We start from the raw sequence: 8,807 nt of genomic DNA, 5'->3' as shown, positions 1-8,807 counted from the left end.
ATCAACAATGACTACCACCACCACAACCAACAATAACAATCACTACCACCACCACAACAACAATGACTACCACCACCACAACAACAATGACTACCACCACCACAACAACAACAACAACAATGACTACCACCACAACAACAACCACAACAACAATGACTACCACCACCACCACAACAACAATGACTACCACCACCACAACAACAACAACAATGACTACCACCACCACCACAACAACAATGACCACCACCACCACAACAACCACAACAATCACTACCACCGCAACAACAACTAGCACCACCACAACAACAATCACCACAACAACAGCAATGGAGGTGGTTGTGGTGGTAGAGGTAGTAGTAGTGGTGGTTGTGGTAGTGGTGATGGTTGTGGTAGTGGCGGTTGTGGTGAGGTGGTTGTGGTGGTGGTGGTGGTAGTGATGGTGGTAGTTGTGGTAGTGGTGGTAGTGGTGGTGGTGGTTGTGGTGGTGGTTGTGGTAGTGGTGATGATGGAAGTGGTGGTGGTTGTGGTGGTGGTTGTGGTGGTAGTGGTGTTAGTGGTTGTGGTTGTTGTGTTGGTGGTGTTGGTGATGGTAGTGGTGTTAGTGGTTGTTGTGGTGTTGGTGGTGTTGGTGATGGTAGTGGTTGTGGTTGTTGTGTTGGTGGTGTTGGTGATGGTAGTGGTGTTAGTGGTTGTGGTTGTTGTGTTGGTGGTGTTGGTGATGGTAGTGGTGTTAGTGGTTGTTGTGTTGGTGGTGTTGGTGATGGTAGTGGTGTTAGTGGTTGAGGTTGTTGTTGTGGTGGTGGTGTTGGTAGTGATGGTTGTGGTTGTTGTGGTGTTGGTGTTGGTGATGGTAGTGGTGTTAGTGGTTGTGGTTGTTGTGGTGTTGGTGGTGTTGGTGAAGGTAGTGGTGTTAGTGGTTGTGGTTGTTGTGGTGTGGTGTTGGTGAGGGTAGTGGTGGTGGTGGTGGTGGTGTTGGTAGTGGTGTTAGTGGTTGTTGTTGTGGTGGTGGTGTTGGTGCTGGTAGTGGTGGTGGTGGTGGTGGTGGTAGTGGTGTTAGTGGTGTTGTGTGTTGGTGGTGGTGGTGTTGGTAGTGGTGTTGTGGTTGTGGTTGTTGTGGTGGTGGTGATGGTAGTGGTGTTAGTGGTTGTAGTTGTTGTTGTTGTGTTGGTGGTGTTGGTGATGGTAGTGGTGTTAGTGGTTGTTGTGGTGGTGGTGTTGGTTGTTGTGGTGGTGGTGTTGGTGATGGTAGTGGTTGTAGTGGTTGTGGTGTTGGTGGTGTGGTGGTGGTGGTTGGTGGGTAGTGGTGTTAGTGGTTGTGGTTGTTGTTGTGGGTTGGTGGTGTTGGTGATGGTAGTGGTGTTAGTGGTTGTGGTGTTTGGTGGTGTTGGTGTTGGTGATGGTTGGTTGGTTGTGTTGTGTTGGTGGTGGTGTTGGTGATGGTAGTGATGGTTGTGGTGTTGTGGTGTGGTGGTGTTGGTGTGTGTTGTGGTGGTAGTGGTGTGTGGTTGGTGGTGTTGTGTGTGGTGTGTGTGGTGATGTGTAGTGGTTGTGGTTGGTGTTGGTGGTGTTGGTGTGGTGGTGTGGTGTGGTGTGGTGTTGTTGTGTGGTGTGTGTGGTGGTGTTGGTGTGGTGTTGTGTGGTGGTGGTGTGTTGTGGTTGTTGTTGTGTTGGTGTGTGTGGTGGTGTTGGTTGTGTTGGTGTTGTTGGTAGTGGTGTTAGTGGTTGTTGTGTTGGTGGTGTTGGTGGGTGGTGTTGTGTGTGTGTTGGTGGTGGTGGTGTGGTGGGTGGTGTTGTGTTGTGGTGGTGTTGGTGAGTGGTTGTGTGGTGGTGTTGTGTTGGTGGTGTTGGTAGTGTGTGGTGGTGGTGTGTTGTGTGGTGGTGTGGGTTGGTGTGGTGGTTGGTGGTTGGTTGTGGTGGTGGTGGTGGTGTTGGTAGTGGTGGTTGTGGTTGTTGTTGTGGTGGTGGTGTTGGTTGTTGTGGTTGTGGTGTTGGGTGGTGTTGGTGGTGTTGGTGGTTGTGTGTTAGTGGTTGTTGTGTTGTTGTGGTTGTTGGTGGTGTTGGTAGTGTTGGTTGTGGTTGTTGTTGTGTTGGTGGTGTTGGTTGTTGTGTTGGTGGTGTTGGTACCAGCTTGCTGGGTGGTGGCCACCAGGGGTGAGTTGGAGCTCTGCTGGACATTGACGGATGTCAGCCATGACAGGGAGGGAAGGTCGCAGGGAGCAGACTCGGAGCTCCGGACAGGAACCTCGCTGCTCACCACACAGAGAAACTCACCACTCACTCACCACTCACTCACCACTCACACTCACCACTCACTCACCACTCACTCACCACTCACTCACCACACAGAGACACTCACCACTCACTCACCACTCACTCACCACTCACTCACTCACCACTCACTCACCACACTCACTCACTCACCACTCACTCACCACTCACTCACCACTCACTCACTCACCACTCACTCACCACTCACTCACCACTCACTCACTCACCACTCACTCACTCACCACTCACTCACCACTCACTCACCACTCACTCACTCACCACTCACTCACTCACCACTCACTCACCACTCACTCACTCACCACTCACTCACCACCCCCCCACTCAACACACAGACACTCACTCACCACTCACCACTCACTCACCACTCACTCACTCACCACCCACTCACCACACAGGACACTCACTCACCACTCACTCACCACTCACTCACCACTCACTCACCACTCACCACCACTCACCACCACTCACCACTCACCCACTCACCACTCACTCACCACTCACTCACTCACCACTCACTCACCACTCACTCACTCACCACTCACTCACCACTCACTCACTCACCACTCACTCACCACTCACTCACCACTCACTCACTCACCACTCACTCACTCACCACTCACTCACCACTCACTCACCACTCACTCACTCACCACTCACTCACCACTCACTCACCACTCACTCACTCACCACTCACTCACCACTCACTCACCACCCACTCACTCACTCACCACTCACTCACCACCCACTCACCACTCACTCACTCACCACCCACTCACCACTCACTCACCACTGACTCACCACTCACTCACCACTCACTCACTCACTCACCACCACTCACCACTCACTCACCACTCACCCACTCACTCACCCACCCACCCACCCACTCACTCACCCACTCACTCACCCCACTCACCCACCCACCACTCACTCACCCACTCACCACCACCACCACTCACACACCACTCACCACCACTCACACTCACTCACCACCACTCACCACTCACTCACCACCACACTCACCACTCACCTACTCACTCACACCCACCACTCACCACCACTCACCACTCACTCACTCACTCACCCACTCACTCACTCACCACTCACTCACCACTCACTCACTCACCACTCACTCACCACTCACTCACCACTCACCCACCCACTCACTCACCACCCAATCACCCACTCACTCACCACTCACCCACTCACTCACCCACCACACCCACCACTCACTCACTCACTCACCACACCCACTCACTCACCACCACTCACAACCACTCACTCACTCACTCACCACTCACTCACTCACCCACCCACCCACCCACTCACTCACTCACCCACTCACCCACCCACTCACCCACTCACTCACCACCACCACTCACCCACTCACCACCACCACCACTCACTACCACTCACCACCACCACTCACCACCACTTACCACTCACCACCACTCACCACCACCCACTCACTCACCACCACCACTCACTCACTCACTCACCACCACCATTCACCACCACTCACTCACTCACCACTCACCACCACTCACCACCACTCACCACCACTCACTCACCACCACCACTCACCACCACTCACCACCACCACTCACCACCACCACCACTCACCACCACCACTCACCACCACCACCACTCACCACCACCACCACCACTCACTCACCCACTCACCCACCCACCACTCACTCACTCACCACCACCACTCACCACCACTCACCACTCACCACCACCACTCACCACCACCACTCACCACTCACTCACCACCACCACCACTCACCTACTCACTCACCACACTCACTCACCACCACCACCACTCACCACCACCACTCACTCACTCACTCACCACTCACTCACTCACCACTCACCCACTCACTCACCACCACCACTCACCACCACTCACTCACTCACCACTCACTCACTCACTCACCCACCCACCCACTCACTCACACACTCACCACCACCACTCACCACCACTCACCACCACCACTCACCACCACTCACCACTCACTCACCACCACCACTCACCACCACCACCACCACTCACCACCACCACTCACCACCACTCACCACCACCACTCACCACCACTCACCACCACCACTCACTCACTCAATCACCCACCCACCCACTCACTCACACACTCACCACCACCACTCACCACCACTCACCACCACCACTCACCACCACTCACCACTCACTCACCACCACCACCACTCACCACCACCACTCACCACCACCACTCACCACCACTCACCACCACCACTCACCACCACCACTCACTCACTCACTCACCACTCACCACCACTCACCACCACACTCACCACCACTCACTCACTCACCACCACCACCACTCACCACCACTCACTCACCACCACCACTCACTCACACACCCACCCACCCACTCACCCACCCACTCACCCACCCACTCACCCACACACACTCACTCACCACCACCACTCACCACCACCACTCACCACCACCCACTCACTCACCACTCACCACCACTCACCACCACCACTCACCACTCACCACCACTCACCACCACCACTCACCACTCACCACCACTCACCACCACTCACCACCACTCACTCACCACCACCACTCACCACCACTCACACCACCACCACTCACCACCACCAACTCACCACCACCATCACTCACTCACCACCACCATTCACCACCACTCACTCACTCACCACTCACCACCACTCACCACCACCACTCACCACCACCACCACTCACCACCACCATTCACCACCACTCACCACCACCACTCACCACCACCACCACCACCACTCACCACTCACCACCACCACTCACCACTCACCACCACCACTCACCACCACTCACCACCACCACCACTCACCGCGTGAGGTCGAGGCAGGAGGCGTCGCGATCCGAGGGAGCTGGGCCCAGGCCACTTGGCAGGGCGGCTGCCATCGATCTCTGAAGACATCAACAACAACAACATCAACATCACCACCAACAACATCAACAACATCAACAACAACATCAACAACATCAACAACATTCACAACATCAACAACAACAACAACAACAACATCAACAACATCAACAACAACAACATCAACAACATCAACAACATCATCAACATCACAACATCAACAACATCAACAACATCATCAACATCATCAACATCATCAACATCAACAACAACATCAACAACATCAACAACACCAACCATCAACATCACCAACATCACAACCATCAACATCACTAACATCACACCATCAACATCAACAACATCAACAACATCAACAACACCACCATCAACATCACCAACATCACAACCATCAACATCACTAACATCACACCATCAACATCAACAACATCAACAACAACAACAACAACATCAACAACAACAACATCAACAACATCAACCACATCAACAACAACATCAACAACAACAACAACATCAACAACATCATCAACAACACACCACCAACAACATCAACAACAACATCAACAACATTCACAACATCAACAAAAACATCAACAACATCACCACCAACAACATCAACATCAACAACATCAACAACATCAACAACATCAACAACAACATCAACAACATCACCACCAACAACATCAACAACATCAAACAACATCAACAACAACAACATCAACAACATCAACAACATCAACATCAACAACATCAACAACATCAACAACATCATCAACATCAACAACATCAACAACATCATCAACATCATCAACATCAACAACAACATCAACAACATCAACAACAACAACAACATCAACAACATCAACAACACCACCATCAACATCACCAACATCACAACAATCAACATCACTAACATCACACCATCAACATCAACAACAACAACAACATCAACAACAACAACATCAACAACATCAACAACATCAACAACAACATCAACAACATCAACAACAACAACATCAACAACATCAACAACATCAACAACAACATCAACAACATCACCACCAACAACATCAACAACAACATTCACAACATCAACAACAACAACATCAACATCAACAACATCAACATCAACAACAACAACATCAACAACATCATCAACATCATCAACATCAACAACATCAACAACATCAACAACATCAACATCAACAACATCAACAACAACATCAACAACATCACCACCAACAACATCAACATCAACAACATCAACAACATCAACATCAACAACATCAACAACATCAACAACATCATCAACATCATCAACATCAACAACAACATCAACAACATCAACAACACCACCATCAACATCACCAACATCACAACCATCAACATCACTAACATCACACCATCAACATCAACAACATCAACAACAACAACATCAACAACATCAACAACACCACCATCAACATCACCAACATCACAACCATCAACATCACTAACATCACACCATCAACATCAACAACATCAACAACAACAACATCAACAACAACATCAACAACATCAACAACATCAACAACAACATCAACAACATCAACAACAACATCAACAACATCAACAACATCAACAACAACATCAACAACATCACCACCAACAACATCAACAACCACACATCAACAACATTCACAACATCAACAACAACATCAACAACATCACCACCAACAACATCAACAACATCAACAACAACATCACAACTCAACATCAACAACATCAACAACCAACAACATCAACAACCAACAACAACATCCAACAACAACAACATCCAACAACAACATCCAACAACACATCAACAACATCATCAACATCATCAACATCAACAACATCAACAACAACAACAACATCAACATCAACAACAACGACATCAACACCAACATCAACATCAACAACATCAACAACAACATCACCACCAACAACATCAACACCAACAACATCAACAACATCAACAACAACATCAACAACATCAACATCAACAACAACATCACCAACAACATCAACAACATCAACACCACCAACATCAACAACATCAACAACATCAACATCATCAACAACATCAACACCAACAACATCAACAACATCAACAACAACATCAACAACATCAACAACATCAACATCAACAACATCACCAACAACATCAACAACATCAACACCACCAACATCAACAACATCAACAACATCAACATCATCAACAACATCAACATCATCAACAACATCAACATCAACAACATCACCACCATCAACAACATCAACAACATCACCACCATCAACAACATCAACAACATCAACAACATCACCACCATCAACATCACCACCAACATCAACACCACCACCAACATCATCAACAACATCACCACCAACATCAACACCACCACCACCAACATCACCATCAACACCATCAACATCATCACCATCATCAACATCACCAACATCAACACCATCATCAACACCATCAACATCAACAACATCACCAACATCAACAACATCACCAACATCAACAACACCACCATCAACACCATCAACACCATCAACATCATCACCAACATCAACAACACCACCATCAACATCACCAACATCACCACCATCAACATCACTAACATCACCACCATCAACATCATCACCAACATCAACATCACCGACATCAACACCATCAACATCAATAACATCACCACCATCAACATCACCACCATCAACATCACTAACATCACCACCATCAACATCACCACCAACAACATCAACACCAACAACATCAACAACATCAACAACAACATCAACAACATCAACATCAACAACAACATCACCAACAACATCAACAACATCAACACCACCAACATCAACAACATCAACAACATCAACATCATCAACAACATCAACACCAACAACATCAACAACATCAACAACAACATCAACAACATCAACAACATCAACATCAACAACATCACCAACAACATCAACAACATCAACACCACCAACATCAACAACATCAACAACATCAACATCATCAACAACATCAACAACATCAACATCATCAACAACATCAACATCAACAACATCACCACCATCAACAACATCAACAACATCACCACCATCAACAACATCAACAACATCAACAACATCACCACCATCAACATCACCACCAACATCAACACCACCACCAACATCATCAACAACATCACCACCAACATCAACACCACCACCACCAACATCACCATCAACACCATCAACATCATCACCATCATCAACATCACCAACATCAACACCATCATCAACACCATCAACATCAACAACATCACCAACATCAACAACATCACCAACATCAACAACACCACCATCAACACCATCAACACCATCAACATCATCACCAACATCAACAACACCACCATCAACATCACCAACATCACCACCATCAACATCACTAACATCACCACCATCAACATCATCACCAACATCAACATCACCGACATCAACACCATCAACATCAATAACATCACCACCATCAACATCACCACCATCAACATCACTAACATCACCACCATCAAC

General features: G+C 48.2%; 1 long non-coding RNA gene across 2 annotated transcripts in view; it reads right to left on the bottom strand.

Annotated features, from left to right (window-relative positions):
- Positions 1–2,130: 2,130 nt before the first annotated feature.
- The window catches only part of LOC142907857 (uncharacterized), a 50,384-nt gene continuing 43,707 nt past the window's right edge, over positions 2,131–8,807 (bottom strand). For both annotated transcript variants that reach the window (XR_012931298.1, XR_012931299.1), the window contains 2 exons: positions 5,163–5,242; positions 2,131–2,246 (listed from right to left, as the gene is read on the bottom strand). This is a non-coding gene — a long non-coding RNA (uncharacterized LOC142907857). The remainder of the gene's footprint in view (positions 2,247–5,162; positions 5,243–8,807) is intronic.

Source organism: Petromyzon marinus, chromosome 84 (assembly GCF_048934315.1).
Source record: "Petromyzon marinus isolate PM22_M1 ecotype Great Lakes invasive population chromosome 84, UKy_Petmar_22M1.pri1.0, whole genome shotgun sequence".
Taxonomy (NCBI): Eukaryota; Metazoa; Chordata; class Hyperoartia; order Petromyzontiformes; family Petromyzontidae; genus Petromyzon; species Petromyzon marinus.
This window is presented reverse-complemented; position numbering and strand designations above follow the sequence as displayed.